This window comes from Anser brachyrhynchus (genome assembly GCF_964034855.1).
Source record: "Anser brachyrhynchus genome assembly, chromosome: 27".
Classification (NCBI taxonomy): Eukaryota; Metazoa; Chordata; class Aves; order Anseriformes; family Anatidae; genus Anser; species Anser brachyrhynchus.
Window position 1 is genome coordinate 1,291,520 of NC_137720.1, and position 17,147 is coordinate 1,308,666.

Consider the following 17,147-nt stretch of genomic DNA (forward strand, 5'->3'; position numbering starts at 1 on the left):
GTTCAAATATTCAAATGGGCAAACTACACGCAACCCCATACTTCTACAGTGAATCAGCCAACGCAACGCTTCCTTTGACCTTGCCATAAAGCATTTTAATGATTTCAAACTTTGCCCTGGAACTCGCTGCCTCCCAGGTTTTGGGATGCCCGGACCCGGACCTGCCAACCTTCTGCTGTTTGGAAACGGAGAGGATAAATACGGTAACAAACAGTGCCCGGGCACACAGCCCCCTCCCCGCCACACACCCCATGAGTGCCACCTTGCCTCTGCATTCTCAACATTTTACAGCATAAAGCCGCGAGTACGAGACAAGAAAATCAGGTTAGTAAGATGTAAGCAGAGAGGTTTATTTCTCCCGCAGCAGGGCAGGATTTAGGTCAGTATTTTCTCTCTGGAAAGGTCAGCCCGAGCTCGCGGCTGCCAAGGCAGAGCCTCGCTGCTCGCCCAGCAAGGCCTGTGCCTTTTTAAGGAAATCTTCCAGCTCCCCGAACGCACTGCGCAGCACCACAAAACTTCTCATTCTCATCGCGATTCCCTGACAAATAAGGCAAGTGACAAAGCTGGCGATAAACATTTTACACTCTGTTTACATTACAGGCCAGGCTGGGCTGTCCCTATCAAGGGCGCTGAGGCAAACAATGACCTCAGCCGCGAATCATCCTCTGCTCCTTCCCGGCGAGATAGCGCTTTCTTCCCAAGTAAGGATTCAGAAACACGAACACTATGAGGCTGGGGAAGTTTCATCTCTCAAAGGCATTTCAAACTAACGTTGCACAGGATTTATGGGTTCGCTGGCTACATCTGAGGACTGGTTTAAAAATAAAGACGTGTTCCTCGTAGTTCCCTGCTGAGCTGCATCACCTTGCTGGCTACCAGTAACAACCATCCGCAAAGAACAGGGATCGCATCTTTAGCCCTGCTGCTGCCTCTTTGCCACGCCGGACAGCTACCTGACAACCTGTGTTGTGGTTTATATAACCGTTAAATTGGGACTTTTATTTTTTTTTTTCCCCACGTCAGACTCCCAGGGGCCACCTGCCACACGCTCCCCAGGCACATCCCACCAGCACGCCGGCAGCCCCGTGCCGCAGCAGGGGCACACGGCCGCGATATCGGAGACCTGTCCCCAGGACCCTCCTTCCAATCCTCACCCCTCAACCACACTACATCCTGTGGTCTAAACGGGACACGTACGGGTTAAAAAATTAATAAATAAAGCCCACGTGCAGTCGCAGAGGAAGAGGCACCCAAATCCTGTGGCCAGTTTAACACAGCTTTAAGTTCACTTTTACATCTGAAGAACAGGGACAGGGGGCTCGCCTGCCTGTGCTGAGGCTCTCATGTAGCCGAGCTGCTCTTCCCTCGCCCAGACGTTAGAGGGAGAATAAAGCAGAAGTCAGCAGCAGCAGCTCATACTTTCAGGCACCTCGGGGCTGTTTTTCTTCAACCCTGGAAGCCGCTGTGAGCTTTGGTTGCTTAACTTCACAGAAATTGTGAAACTAAGTCAAACTGAAAGGGATTTTCCAGAATGCTAACTTCAAGTGTCTAAAAACAGAGCAAGCCATGTCTATGCACTATAGTACGCTGACAACAGTTTTGGTTAAGATACTGTCAGCTGCAAGCTCTTCTGCTTGAAAGTTTCCCTGAGAAGTAACATTCACTTCCTTTTTTTTTCCTCTAAGATCATGATTTTGATTGGGAAAGAGAGGGGAATTCCAATTAGCAATGCTTTTTCCTTTGACAACCTTAGAAATTAAAAGGGAATGCATTTTTTATAAAGTGTAAATGCAATCTATTGATCTAGTCTATCTTCATCTTCTACGGTTCCACAGTCTGCTCCACCCATGAATGCCCCTGAAAGTAAATCAATCTAAGGGTTAAATTTAGCTGTGAACTCTTTCACTTCTTATTTATAGTAAAAATACTTGTGGGAAACTTTCAGCTGGGAGTAGCACAAGACTAACTTCTCATTTCTTCTCTGCAATATTTGCTGATTTTTTTTTCAGGTGCAACAGGAAACCAAGATCCTGAAACACATGAGCCTTATTACTGTAAACTCCACACGCCTTAATTATCTTGTAGCTCTTTCACAAGTATGTTAATGTTATCTGTTTATACAACATGAATGGAGTGCTCCAGAAATTACTATGCCGCATCCTAGCCAACTTTTCGTTTGGCAAACTGTTTATGCCCACCTAAATACAGCAAGACACAGTAGCATTCATTTCCACCCAGAGCTCTGTGTAGTAGAGGAGCATGCTGTGAAGCAACAGCAGCATTTCAAAATGGCATGAAATTACGGGTGTTTAGTGTTTCTTTTGATTCGAGAAAAGCCTATGATCACTAAGAAGTGTAAAAAAATAACTTTTTGTCGTTTCACATGTTGCGAAACTGGTCGCATAAGTTCTGAGGGCCAAGGTGCAAAAAGAAAGCAAAAACTAAGTGTGTCATCTTGCTCACGCTCCTCTTCTTCCCTCACGCACAGCCATTGAGGTACAGCAGGACAGGCGTGGGGCAAAGAACAAATTTCACATTAAATACCCTGGCACTGCTCCAAGCAGCAGGCTCGCTCCGCCCTCAGCACCAGACCAGGCTACTGAGCACCTGCACAGCCACTTTAAAATACAACAGTAATAAATCAGTAGGGTCCAGATTGCAGCTACAATAATGAACAAACTTTGCTTCCACACTGCAAAGCACCTGACACCTCAGGATTAATCTCTTCCTTGTTTAACAGGAGCACCTCTTTGCGCTGCCACGAGAGTGCCCAGGCTGCCAGCATCAGCCCCCTCCCGAAGGAAGAGCGAAGATCTCGAGCAGCTTGCCCAAAATACCTGGCCTGGGTAACCTCCACGTGGTATCCACCATGAGAACAACTAGCCATATGCACCTCTAACTGTCTACATATCCAAGAGAAACAACTCTCTAGTGCCATTTATCTGCAGCTGGTCAGATGCTTTGAGCACTGATGAAATGATCCTACTGCAAGAGAACTATGTGGGAACATGTGCCAGGTTCAGTCTCGTTCACAACCCAAATGAAAAATTAACTGCTCCTTATACAAAAGCCTCACCAGCTCATCGAGAAGCCTGTAATTTCACAGAATGTTAGGGATTGGAAGGGATCTTGGAAAAAAAAAATTGGGTGGTTGGGGAGAGAAATGCTAGCAAAGAATAAACGCAAACGCAACCCTGGAAAAGGCTGGGTGCAAGAACCTTGCGCTAACCCAAAACGTGGTGTGCACCTTGTGCGATGCGGATGTCTGAGTTCAATTGCACACACCCAAAGAAGGCAGCTTGTATTACTGCTTGCTCCTTCCTTCTCTGAACACTGGTAGGGCCATGAGTTGTGTGAGGTAGATACGCTGCTCAGCAGGAGGAAGACAGTGGTAAAGGCACGTGGCTTGATGGTTTTGCATAACTTCATGAAACGTTGGGCATAACTGATGATACAATCCCCAGTAAGATGATAACAAAAGACTTAAATGAACAACAACAAAAAAGAAATTAAAGTAGACACATTCTTGGCTCAGTCTTGGAAAGAAAAACTGTGTACTGTTATTATACGTTTGTATTTTGTACAACAGCAAATAACATCAAGAAGGACAGAACACACTACTTCAGAGTTGCTTTTCTCCACTACAAGAAACAAAGTTCAGACAACTTTTAACTTCAAATGATGCATTATGCATTTATCAATTCTCAAATGAGAACATTAAATACTCGTACCTTGGCATAAAAGATCTCTCATCAGTGTTAACAGCACTACTGAAGTTTTTTCCAGGCTCCCTGCAAGGGACTGAAAAAAAAAAAAATTAATTCCTCAGAACATATTTTTCAGATGATAGTGTAGATAAGCATCAAATCCACTCTTCACAGCTTGAAAGCAAAATATGCCTGTTATCAAATTTGCTCTTTACTTTAATCAAGGGAGCTCTACACAATTTCTGAACACTAGAATCAAATTCCCTTAAAAACAAAGCCTCCAGTGCAATTTAACCCTGCTTCTGATAAGTGAAATGTTGGGGGGTCAGGAGAAAACCAATGGCAAAACAGAATTTCTGCTGGACAAAATCATTCAAAAATGCTTTACAAACTGGACTTGCAGCTAAGGTAAACCATGGGAAGGAGACAAAATTGAATCTATTTGGTTAGAAAGCAAAGATCAAGCTCACAACAGCAAAGCTGACACTTGTGCTCAATACAGGACGCCAGCAGCTCCAGCTGCTCAACGCGCTGCCACCTCTTTAGCCTCAGATTTCATTCAGGAGCATGGGTTAATATCACGCCTTTTTTTTTTTTTTAATTAAAATTTTGAGCTCCTGATTTTTGGCTACCAGATCTGATAGCAGTGAAATACAGTCTGCAGACACACAGTAGGAAAAGGTTGCCATCAAAGGGAAAAGTACTTCCCTCTTCCACGCAGTTTTTTTTTAAATCAGCATCTAAAAAGCTTGTCTGTTTGCCTTACATCAATTTTTATTGGCTTTGTGCTGTTGCCACTTCTGTCCACAATCCCTGAATTTGTAATTTGACAACCACATTTACAGGATGCTCACTCACGTTTCCAATCTCACACTTTTTACTGTTTCCCTAGCACTGCCTTCTACCTCGATACCACAGATCTCACCCCCAAATATATGTCTACGTCATCCTCCCTCTGCTTCTGACCATGCATTGTTCAACTGGCCAAGGGACGGGAATTTTAAAGAAGAGTTCAATGACCGATTCCCATTAAAAGCCAACAGCAGCTCAGTATTCCTCTCCCGCAGTTTGTTTTACCCCAAACAAAAAAGACAACTTCATTCTGCGGGAGAGATGCGCGCTGCTCCAGCTTCGTCCCCGGGTTTCTGATGGGCTTTTTTCTTCCCAATACGCTCTGCACAAAACCTGCACGACTTCACTTACAAGACAAGCTCAAGTCAGCCTAAACCTGCCTGAGGCTGTACCAAGTTTGCAATGCGTTTTAAGAGATGAAAATTTACTGTACCAAGAACGCAGGAAAAGCAGACTCTAGCAGCTCAGCTACCCTGAGCAATCTTGAAGGGGAGCAACTGCCGCTTAACCACACCCCGACTGCCACGGTGAAATCCAACGACTGTTGCATCCCCTACAAAGCACAGCTATTTTACAGAGCCACGTTTCTCTCTTCCGCCGCCGACGCGGTGCCCGCGGGGCCGTGCGCTGCTGGCAGGCCGAGCCGCTCCCCGGCCGCGGCACAGGAAGCCAGGCAGCAGGCACCGATGCTATCGGGGGCCTCTGAAACGGATCCCACACCTCCGCTTCCTCCCCAGCACCTGCACAGCCCCAGCCCGTGGTGGGATGAAGTGGGGTCAGTGCTGGTGGCACTCCGGGACGCCGCCTGAGGAGCATCTGTGAGCCACGAGAAAGAAAATGGCCGGCGGCAGAGCGCAGAGGTGCACCGAGATGGGGGACGTGGCACCCACCGGTCCTCCAGAGCCGGACGAGACCCAGTGCCCCCGCGCACCACAGCACGCCAACTGAAGAGCCATCCCCCCTCAACCACGTGTTTTACAAGGCCGCAGCACCCGCGGTATCACACTCCTCCACTCAGTAGGGCTGAACTCAGCGATACCACTAATGGCCGGGCAGACACGGCCCATCGGCACCACACGGCGAGCCAGGCCACCGAAACGCGTCCCCGGTCCTTAAACCCCAGAGGAGGTGGCCTGGCTTCATGTGGCTGCTGGCTCTCCCTAAGACCATTTCTGAAAGCTCCCAAGGGATAAAAGAATTGCTTGTTCCCCCCTTCAATGCTGAAAATCATGGGAAGTTTAAATGAAAGCCTAGTAATTTGTGTTTTTTTCAAAATATTTTTTTTAGCAGCTCTGCATCCAAAACTGCAGAGCCATGAGCACGTGCCACCTTGAAACCATAGAAAGCAAAATGCTTTAGAAACAGATAATGAAATTTTCAAAATCCTTCTTAAATACTTTTCCAAATACAATAGGAAGCAAGTCTACAGCCAAGCAGTTTGCTCAGGCAGCTCTTGCTGCAAGCATTCACTTGGATCCAGTTTACAGACACCTGAAAATAGGGAATTTTAGCGAAAGTGTTGACACAAGCTCAGCTATGGGACTGAAGACAGATGACAAATCAAGAACGCAGACTGCATTTGCACTTGAGATCAGCAACGCACAGCCCTTGGTTAAAAAGGGGGGGGGGGAGGCGGAAAGAGAGAAGGAACAGAGAAAAGCGAGGCACTGAACAAGCACAGACAAAACCACAGGCAGAAGCATCAGTTCCTACAGACACAACGAAATGGCCTCTCCACGTGCAGCTCAGCAGCGGCGTGCACCGCCGGCCGTTCGGTGTTTTGCTCTGTGCCCAGGAAAGATTCCTGGTGGTGCGGCCAAGACGCGGGCGCAGGGACAGCGACCTCCTCCGCCAGCCCGGCTCGTTAACCGTCCTCACCTCCGTCCTGCCAGCGGTCCGGCCTGCACACACGGAAACCAAGGCGTCTGACGTCCTCAAGGGGAAGCGTGCTGTCAGCATGTTACGGGCTCGGGACGGAAGCACACCGATGGCTGCGGGATCATCGCCGCCCCGCAGCCCGGCTGCCGCCACCGTGCCACAGCGGGGCAGGTTCCCGGTGCTGCAGCCACGCGTGGTTATTTTTACCCTGGCAGCTCAGCACTGAATCACGGCTACTATAAACAAACCTGTTTAACTTTGAACTTGTAAGTGTTCTTCATGCCAGCTTTTTGAATTACTACAAACTAGGCCATGAAAAGCTGAGGTTTTTTAGTGTTTTTTTTTTTTTAATGTCTCCTAAACATTACTCAATGCTCCAAAATCCCTTCTTTAATCACAGCCATGTTTGCAAAACAAACTCAAACCCATCACAAAGGGAAGATTCAAAGCGACCAAAGTGACACCAAATCCAGCAGATCCCCTCTGCGCTGCCACCACCCAGGCGCAGGAGGCAGCGGCCACGGCTGCGGCACCAGAGCCAGGGCAGCTCCCGGCCGCCTGACGGCTCCATTCGCCACCTGCTTTCAGCAGGAATCTGTTACACACCGTGTTCTTGGATATTAAATTACTCAATCAAGTCAAAAGTACATTAAATACTTCCCTAATATTAATCAAAGCTGTCAACAATTATGCAATGGTGGCACTTAAGCTACGGAAACACGATGGGATGAGGGATCACAAATGAAAGGGTGCCTGCAAATCACACAATTAATTAGCAGAGGGCTCTCCCAAAAAAACACTACCATGGACTTACCCTGCTCCTTAGCACAGAATTTACTTACAACATCAGAAATTGCTGCCATGGACGCACTTGCCAAGTCACTGCACCAAGGCAGTCAATCTCCCTCTGCCTTTAAGGTGCACTGAAAACCTCCCCCGCCTGCCCTGACGCTGTCAACATCAGAAAAATGAGAGGGGAAAAAAAGACAAGACCAAGCAGAAAGCAGGGCTTCAATGTGATTTTCATGCACAGTTTGACAAACTTCCATTCACACAATCTTCAGAGTCTGACTTGACATTATTACTCGTTATTGCAGCTTCCAACACCCAGGTAAACATATATATCACCACTAAATAACCCAACAGGAGGATTATCTTATATATTATGACAAAAATCCCATTCTCAGTTCTATGAATTTAACAGTAAATTATTACCATTTCCACTGACTGCTTTCAGCATCAAATCAAATATAAATCAACGTAACAAGCACGCAGCTAGCTGTACATGTCACCGTGCTGTAAGACGAGCCACCGTACAATGGCTGCATGCATTCAGCCCCTTTAGCTTTATAAGCTTTTGTTCTCCCAAATTTAACTCAAGCGAAAGCCTAAGTTATTTCTGTTAAAAACAAGGAACACATTTCAGTTCCAGGGAGGAGCTTACACTGCCAAATTAAACTGTTTATACAGTTTACACAGTTTTTATACATTGGTAACTTCACCACTGGAGAACAGGGCATTCTGGACACTCGGACCCACGTACTCCTCCGTGGAAGTACAAGCACACCCAGGAACTGAAAAAGCCATAAATGAGATGTGATTCCCTACAGTAGGAATTGAACCTTATCCTGAGCCATTATATAATAAAGTATAAACTGAATTCACTGTTAATAGTGAAAAGTGGAAAAGTGTTTCAATATTACGATATTTCTGAAAGAGAACTTTCACCAAGAATTCATAAATTTACACAAGAGAAGGCAGCAACACCTTAATTACATACCTTGCCCAAGTGAGAGGCACTCACAATTCAGTAATTTAACGCTAAAAAGACATACTTTGTTTTGGGTTTGACAGTAAAACAAAACAAAACAAAACAACAACCAACAGCTCGTGGACAGAAGCACATGCCAAGAATTCAGCTAACAACAAGCTAAACGAACAAACAGGTATTTGAAGAACGCAACAGAAAACTACACTGCTCCGAGATATTACTTGAAGTATTTAACTGGAGAAGGTAGGAGACCGACCTTCCGATCCTGCACACATCCATTCTTAAAATCTGAAGTCCCGACCGTCTGCTCCTCCTGAACCACGTCCAAATCGCCAGTTTCTGCATAATTTCACATCTTCTGCGGCGTGCTGTGAAGATTACTGATTCAGGGCCAAAGCCATAAAAGCCTCAGCTGAGAGTAAAGTCCTCTAGCAGCAGAGCAATCCTTTTCGACTTCAGTGCTTTGCTGAAGCGGAGCTCTGAACAAATTAACTGCAGCACACACAACCAGGTCAGAGAGACGACCGTCTTTGAAAACAGCAATCGAGTTGCGGTGTGAAAAAGCGATTTTGTGCACAAACATCTTGAGAACAATCTTCCTCAATCCGTAACCTTTTCTGCAAGCAGCTTCATGCTGAACTTGCAGTTTTAAATATCAAAATGTTTACTTCCATGGAGGCGACTGCCTACTTACTCACTTTAAATTGCTTCGCCAGAGAAGCACTTCAGACAAGGAACAAGTACTTCGGGCAGCTAAAGCCTGCCGTGCTCAAACGGCTAATTTAGTTTTTGTCCTATCGGTCTGCATTTGCAGAAAGTTGCTAGGGACATGCGCCAAGCAGACAAAAGGCAGTGAAAGGGAAGCCAGAAGCAAAACTCCAAGACCGACACACACAGCAGCCCTGAATTAGAACAAGCCACCACGTCACCCGCGGCAGTTGGCAGCCTCCCCCCGGAGGGGCTGCAGCGCTGCCGCCAAGTTCACACCAACGAGCGCTGAGCCGCAACAGGACGGAGGACATCCGCGCACACCGGGCAGATTCAGGGGATAAATGACTTTCCTCAATTAAATACGTATAAAGCACTCGGAAGCGCTGTGCCGCCAGGCACTGGGGCCTGGATCAGGCCCAGCCAGGCGGGTATGGGGGCAGAGGTCCTGCAGCACAGCGCGGCTGCGCTCGGCCATTCCTCCCGGCTGCTGCAGCGAGCTCGGCAGAGGGCACCGCCACAACACACGGCAGCCCTGGACAGCAGCTCTCTTCCGGAAGAAAAGTCCTTCCCTTCCCTCTTCCCCATCAGCAAAACATGCAAACATTAAAGGGCATACACATCAGGTACAGAATCAGTTTATGGGACTTCCTCCCATCTGTCGTCTACCACGTCCACCACTTGCCACTGATTTTCCTTCCCTCCCCCTTGGAAAAAATGTTCTGACCTTTTTTAATAAGGATTAAATTCCAGACAGAATCTAGGAGGCTCAATCATAGCAAAACATGAACTATATTATACTTGGTAAGAATAATTTGTTGTGCTGATAGTAGCTTGGCAACATTCTTAACTATGTTCTTCCTGGTTTATACAATTAGGGTAAATAAGTGACATGAGGTAGGTAGATTGTCACTGCAATTTTAGCCTGCACTTTAAGTAATTATTTTTATTTCAGCAGTAATAATGACCAGACACCGCTAAATCCCTGTCTTTTTTCTGTTCAAAAAATGGCAGCACGCCCTAGGGAGTATCTTTTATACAAATGACTATCTAGAGTTAAAGTTTGGGGGTTGATTTTATTTTTTTTGTTAACCTCCGTTTTTGTTAAATAAACACAATAAATTTGTTTCACATTCGGAAGGATTTAAAAGTTTTCTTTATCGAAGAAAACACTTTCTTCCCCAGCAAAGAAAACCACTCGAAGCACTTCAGAGCGCCTTGTTTGGTGAACATCCTTCTCCGAGCAGCAGTGCCGTGGGACACGTGTCTGCGCCCAGCACAAGCAACAGACCGAATGCTCGCTTCCCTTCTTTAACCAACGCCTGCTTGCAAGGCCACGCTATGATTTTGTAAATGCTTTTTGAGATTAAACTTGAAACTGATATGTAACTTATGAAGGAATATTTTAACATTCCTTCTGAGCATTCTTAGAAGTCCTGCGCTGTAGAAAGCGCTTGGAACTGATGAGAACGGGGAAAATACATCAAGGCTGCACCAGCAGACGAGGATGCAGCCGGGGCAGCTAAAGCTTACTCGGCTCAGGGAACTCGCTTGCAGCGCAGCAGCAGCGAGCAGATCCAGCAGCCTGGACTGCCACCAGCCACTCGGTTTTATGCAGCAGCTCCCCCCATCCTGCACAGACGCTGCAAGGTGCTGGGACACAGAGGCAGCGCCAGGCCTGCACGGGAGGAACAAACGCAGAGCCAGGGGAAGCGGCACGAAGCCGGCACAGCAGCGACCAGGGTGCTGTGACGGCAGCACCCTGCCCTGCAACCTACGGGGTCTCACCTGCTCGTCCCCTCCCTGTCCTTTCACCCCAGGAGGCTTCAGGTGGGTGGTGGCACCCCAGGGGCTGTGGCCACGGAAGCGCTGCTGTTGTGCTCGCTACCAGAAGCTGCCCTGCACCAGGAACGTGCCCGGAGCTCATCAGATCGCACTCCAGGACCGAGGTCAGATGGAGAGCGCAGCACAGCTCCCCCCTGCCCCCCCCCCAGCTTCTTTTAAACTTGCGGAAGAAGCTGCAGAGGTTTAAACGCTTGAAAACATAGTTCTACCCTCTGCTGGTAAACTGGAAGCCCGGTACTACGCCCTTAGGAGCACGTCGCAGGTTAGCGCGGGCACTGCCTGGCCATTCAGCGCAGAGGGCTAACTTGCAGGTCCCGAAACCATTACCGCCTTCAAACCTCACTAGCAAAGCTTCAAGAAATCAGCGTGTGCATGCACACCGAACTCGCAGACTGATCTAAAGGTCAGGTTTGCATACGCAGTCTAGAGATTTTCACTGCCTAAAAATACTTTATTGTACGTCAGCCACGAGCAACCAGTGCACCTTTCCCGCACAACTGCAGCCCCTGGAACATCTGCTTTACCCCGGGTACTTCTGGATGAAAGGGCCCACTCACCACTTGTCAATGCTGCGCTGCTTGTCAGTTCATACACACCCTCAGCGATGAGCACCCTTGTAACGAGTACCTAAGCGGAGTTAACGATGGATGCATTTGAACACCACCAAGTAGAAGCGTACCTCTTGAGATGCTCTGACGGCAAATTTTCAGGCTCAATGGGAACCTGAATAGCAGCAAGTTGATGTACAGAATTAATTCAAATACAAACAAACCCGCACACCACCAAGGTTTCTTTACTTTTTAAATAACTTCATTTTAGTACAATGTGCTATCTAATCCTTTAGCATTTAACTCAGTCCTGTAATGCTGCTTCCTGGAACCTGGGGACAGAAATTTTCTTGTACAACGAAAGTGAAATTCTCTACTACATGAGGATTTTAACCAAAGGAAGATTCAAAATTTTATTAACAGTTCAGGGCTGGTACCTGAAGGGCATCAGTGAGAACTTTTTTGGCCAGAAAGGCCCAGAGCTAAACTGCAGGCAGATCTGCACCGGGACTCTTACGGCTCTGCACTCTTAAGTTTTTTAATCCTTCCGAATCTGCAAGGCTTAAAAGAGCAAAACAGCTTTGACAATTCCTCCTGGAATGTCCTATATGGAAGAAAAGAGGTGACACTAACCCATAATGGAAATAGCTCCAAGTGATTTAAACATTTTTATATGAGCCATTTCAGTATTTATAGGTCAAGCTTGAATACAACCAAAATAGATTATTATACAGCTGTCTTAAAAGAAAAAAAAAGTCACGGGCAGTTGGACTCGTGCTCCAGAAGCAGAGATGCTATGTTTAACTCACAGGGGAGGAGACAACCCACGGCAGCTAACCAGCGAGCAGGATGAGCGTCGCTGCCATCAGCCAGTTCCTCCCCTCCACCTCAGTACTCAAACAGGAACAAAAAAGTCACTCTCTTTTTAGTCTTTGAAATGATAAGACATAAGGCAATAGGAAAAAAAAATTCTCTCCCATATTAGTATGCAAATGTGTTAAACATATGGCCTGGAGACAGTCAGTTCTGTACTCTGATCGAGACCTTAGAACACGCCGCACTCAATCTGAATGTTAATTGCCGTTATCTGCAATTCCTGCGCTTCCCGTTTTGGTTAGGACACCTTTTCATCAAAGTCAAACCCCCCATTTCACTGTTTTTTCTCGAGCAACTCAAAAATGCTAAATCAGCCATACAAACGCCGGGACACTACAGCCGCTGACTTTAAAAGATATTTATTTCAATAAATTTTTGTCTGTACAGACACGGTTCGTATGAACTTGGCACTGAAGTGCCAATAAAAAAAAAAAAAAAAAAAAACAAAAAAACAGAAGTTTCAGCCTCGCAGTTCCATGGAGATTCCTTGGTTTTCCAACACCGGGTCCCTGACACCTGCTACCAGCATGCTCAGTCACCCCGCTGCACTGCTCAGACCGGCCTTAGTGCTAAATTGCCTCGCGCTCAATGCTGTGCCCGTGATAAGGGTTTCGAGCAAACAAAGATAATAGCAAAAAAAATATAAAATATAAAAAAAATAGCAGAGACAGGCTGCAGAGCACTGAAATCACAGAATAAAGGGAAAGACATGCTTTCTCAGAATCCACACCATTGAGGAAAATGCCCTGGAGCATTAAAACATCTCTTTGATCATTTTAAATGAGATTCCTGAAAAAGCTTTATTCTAAATTTGAGTGCATTCTGGTGATCAATATGCCAATGCAGTGGATTCATGAAAAAACACAAAGCCAGAAAGTCATACTGATTACAATATTATTATACGTAATCTGATGAGTTAAAAGCCCTAAATGCATGAATATTTCATGAGAAAGGCTGTTTGGAATGGTTTCAGTCTGTAACTTTAATCTTAATGTTATTTTCATCTACAATTAGTGTTATAATCCAAAGCATGTGAAAGCAACAATTGGCTAAGTCTATGCCATCTTCACCTGTGTTTGTTTCCTAAATCCATCGGATTTCTGTTCTTCACCCCGGTAACAGGACAAACACATCAAACCCCAGGGCACGGCAAGACGTGCTGGGATGGGACTGCTTATGCAGAAAGGAGAATTGCACCAGAAATAACCCTACCCAATGAACTACGGTTTACTTTCAACTATCATGTGATAGGTGACATATAAAAGGCGTTATTCTGCACGTCAGCTGTCTGTAATGAAAGTTTTTCACTTCCCAGCAGCCCCTCCCTACGACTTTAAGTTTATTTGCATTAGAGAAAAGGATATTACATAAAAAGCAACATAAAAGGCACTGCAACCAATACAGCCAGCCCAACTGCTCTTCCCACATACCTCGTGCTTTCCAGAGTAAGGGTCTACTTGCAACTAACGTGTTAAAAAAAGAGAGAGATCCAATTCCACAGGGCACATTCGCGTGGACCAGCGCTGGCAGCGGCCTTACTCCTGGAAGCAGAGCCGCTCACTTCCACTGCAGCCAGCCAGAGCTGCGGATGCGCAGATCTTCTGAAGAGCAGATTTTACAGCTATGAGCTCACACACAACACCCTCATCTAAATATGACAAATACGACTTTTTCTCAGTATTAGAACGCTCCGGGACACCACTTTGGATCCAACAAAACTCCCAAACGTTCCAGCAGGCCTTGAGTTTGCAGCTCTAGCCACTCAAAAGCGAACTGCAACCGGCCTGCTTTCCGGCACCGCTCCAGAAGCGGCGTTACGCAACGCGACCGATTGACAAACCTGCCAGCGCCGTGCTGCTGGTGCAGCGTGTTTGCAAAAAGCACTCTTCTGACAGGGCGACAATTACCCACTGCAGAAACGCTCGTCCTGCTCCTTACGCGAGCACTCGAAGCACCACGGCAGCGTGCATTTTGACCGTCTCACTTCGGTGATTAATAAAGATGTTTCGGTCATAACACAGCCACTGCTGGGGACGCGCTCAGACCTCCTGTTTCAGTGCCCAGATGGACGTAAACCCTTTCAATCTTATCAATATTTAAAATAAATAATAAACCGCAGTGACTCAGGCCACCTGCTCAGCAGGACTGCTATTGCCCGGCTGCCCCTGTTTTCAGTCAAACACAACCAAAGGGACGAGGAAAGCCAAGTTACCCGTCCGCAGTCACGGCTGCGAGCAGCCCTGCACCTTCCATCTCCGCTGCCTGCCCTCTGCTACCCGTTTCTCCCTCGTTACAAAAACCTGCGGAGGGTCAGACCTTCCCTCCAACAAAGGGGTTTGTTCGGTAAAAGGAAACAAACAAACAAGAGTTTTCAAAACACAGCAAGGCCTGCTTTTGTCAGCATCTGGATTTCTCAATCAAAGGAATTAAATATGCGCCTTCGCCGAGGTTCAGGTCAAGCCACTACAAATGCAGCGAGGAAGCGCCTGTTCAGGTATAGCAGGTATTTCCCAACACCCAGCACCCAGTACCTGCTGGACCACTTGCAGCAGGAGCAGCAGCGAAGATCAAAACATTGTCTTCATGTGGCCGCATTCAGATTCATGCAGATCTCTCCTACCTGCTACAATCAGTTGACACTGTGAGAAAAGAGCACGCCGCCGTGCCCAGTGGACTACTATCACAAACAGAAGCAGAAACAACGCAAACAGCTTTAAATCTCACCTTTAATTAGATGTACTGCCTGCTACAGTGTTCTGAGTGTAACCTGCAGATATAGAAGTTATAAAACCCCAAACAATTGGTGATCAAAATGAAGGAATGTTTCTAGTGTCCCATTTCTTCCCACACACACCTCAAAGGATCTTCCCACAAGAGATGAATGCAACGTAAGTTTAAACACACCGTTTCTGATTAGGAATGTAACACTCGGGCAGTGCCTCCTCCTTGAACACCACCCATCTTCCCACAGCCTCCTCAATTTCAATATCATTAAATGGACTACCTGAGACAACCTTAATTACTGCAGCATTTGCAAAGGGAGAAGCGATCTCAGTAACCAGTTTCTGCCCCGTGCAGAGCTTTAGAAATCAAAACTCGTTGCACACCGAGCCTGGAAGTGAAATAGCATCAGTAGGCCTAGCACCGCAGGGACGTGCTGCAGCACAAACACCGGGCACCAGCAGCGGGGCGGGCACCGTGCCCTGCACGATGCTCCACTGCTGCTCGGGTCCGTACAACCTCCCTGCACTCCCCCTTCTCCAGAAGAGGGGAGCTCAGAAGACAGGCAGTAATTAACAGAGTTATCACTGCCACGGGAAAGCAAGGGTAGTTTCCAGTAACGAGCCTTTTATCCCTCTGAGAGGTGTCGGGCAGCCAGCAGACGTGTCAAACCAACACACAGGTGATCTCTGAAAGGTCACCAACACAAGCAGCTGAAAACAAGCAGCAAGGACCCTGAAGTTGTTGCAACAGAAAGGCAGCTTGGTATCAACTCCCCAAAAACACAAGCTGCTCCTTGCAGACCGCAGCCTGTTACCACTGGGGGGAGGGGGGCAGGAAAGCAGGGAGCCGCTGCGTTACCTGTACTGCAGTACTGACAGAAAGATGCTGCCGAAGTCACACGTAGTCACGAGCAGCAGGTTTTGACCATTTTAAGTCAATTTAAGTGTCAGCTGCTGCCGAAAGGGGTATTCTCCTGTTCTCTCTGCAGCTCCTTCCCTCCACCAGCACTGGTGCTTGCACAACCACTCAGTGAGTCAGAGCAAGCACCGATCTGGCTGAAAACTACCTCTGTATTTCTTGGGCAGGCTCAGCTTTCAGCTAGCTCAGCTCCTTGAGTTACCCCAACAGCGAAGAGCACGAGTGGCACAGCATGGGAAACGCTGGGGTGCACGACACGTACAAGCTGCGTGCGGTGACCACAAAACTCAGCCCGAAGCTCCGAAGGCAGCGGTGCCGCGCGAACCCTGCGAACCCGAGGGCAGCCCGGACCACAAAACACCTCTCCTAAGGCCTCTGCCCCAACCCCTGCTCCAGAGGGGGCCGCCTGCCCTTCCCTTCCTCTGGCGTCCCCCTCGCTGCAACCCGGGCCGCTCCTGCCAAGCGACGTGTCCAACGCACCTCGGGACCTACCCTGCTCATCTGCACAGCAGCGTCTGTCAAATATTCTCATTTTCCTTTGCTTCTAACACTACAGGGTAAACCGGTCTGCTCAGGCATTAAAAACCTCCACTTTGTGTGCCATGCCACAAGTCATCGGAAAAACCATTTTTTGCACATGGAAGACGCTACCTACAAAAACACAAGTTACCTCCTCTGCCCCTCCGGGCTGTCACCCACAGCGAATCCACTCCGACCCTGGAGGATGCTTTTCCATGGCCAGCTCTGACACAGGAGGGAAAACAAATTAACCCTGAACACACGAGGCTGGCGCCTCAACGCTTGCTCTAACGCTTTTTAATCTCGTAGCTGCTTTCAGTCCTGGTGATACTTTATGAAACACAACATCCCGTTTCATGCACTATATAACCAGGTTTCTCCTAAAAACCTTACATTAACAAATGCTAAGTCGAATGCCAGGTTTTCTAGCTGAGTAGCAGCCTTAAAAGCATATTATTAAAAAAACTCAGCAATATAGCTAGGAAAAACAGCACGTACTCTAAAAATCTTGTCTGTTTTATAAATCAAAGGAAGCCATTCATTCTGGAGAGCCTGTTTAAGCACAAGCAGTCGGTCCCTTTGCCGGTCTCAGCGCTGCGACCTGGCCCGAAGCTGGCCACCTCCCTCCGCTGGCAGCTGGGACCTGCCGGGCACCCGGACGCAAACACAGACCGCAAAACCTCACCGGCCACACGGCTCAGACCAGGGCACGACAACCTCGGGTCAAGTCAGAACACAGGACTGTCACACACACAAATCTAAACTGCATCAGGCCTGGACTGTCAAAGGATATTCAAGTAC

The 17,147-nt window shown here is 47.4% G+C and overlaps 1 protein-coding gene across 3 annotated transcripts in view; it reads right to left on the bottom strand.

Annotated features, from left to right (window-relative positions):
- Nucleotides 1–17,147, bottom strand: part of RAP1A (RAP1A, member of RAS oncogene family) — a 39,558-nt gene that overhangs the window by 18,038 nt on the left and 4,373 nt on the right. The window contains exons 1-2 of one of the 3 annotated variants that reach the window (XM_080569434.1): nt 8,465–8,958; nt 3,732–3,801 (exon numbers count right to left, since the gene is read on the bottom strand). The exons of 1 other annotated variant lie outside the window; for it this stretch is intronic. The gene's annotated coding sequence lies outside the window, so the exon portion shown is untranslated. Of the gene's footprint in view, nt 1–3,731; nt 3,802–8,464; nt 8,959–17,147 lie in introns of those variants that run through there. One more of the 3 variants, XM_080569433.1, reaches the window with a different exon arrangement.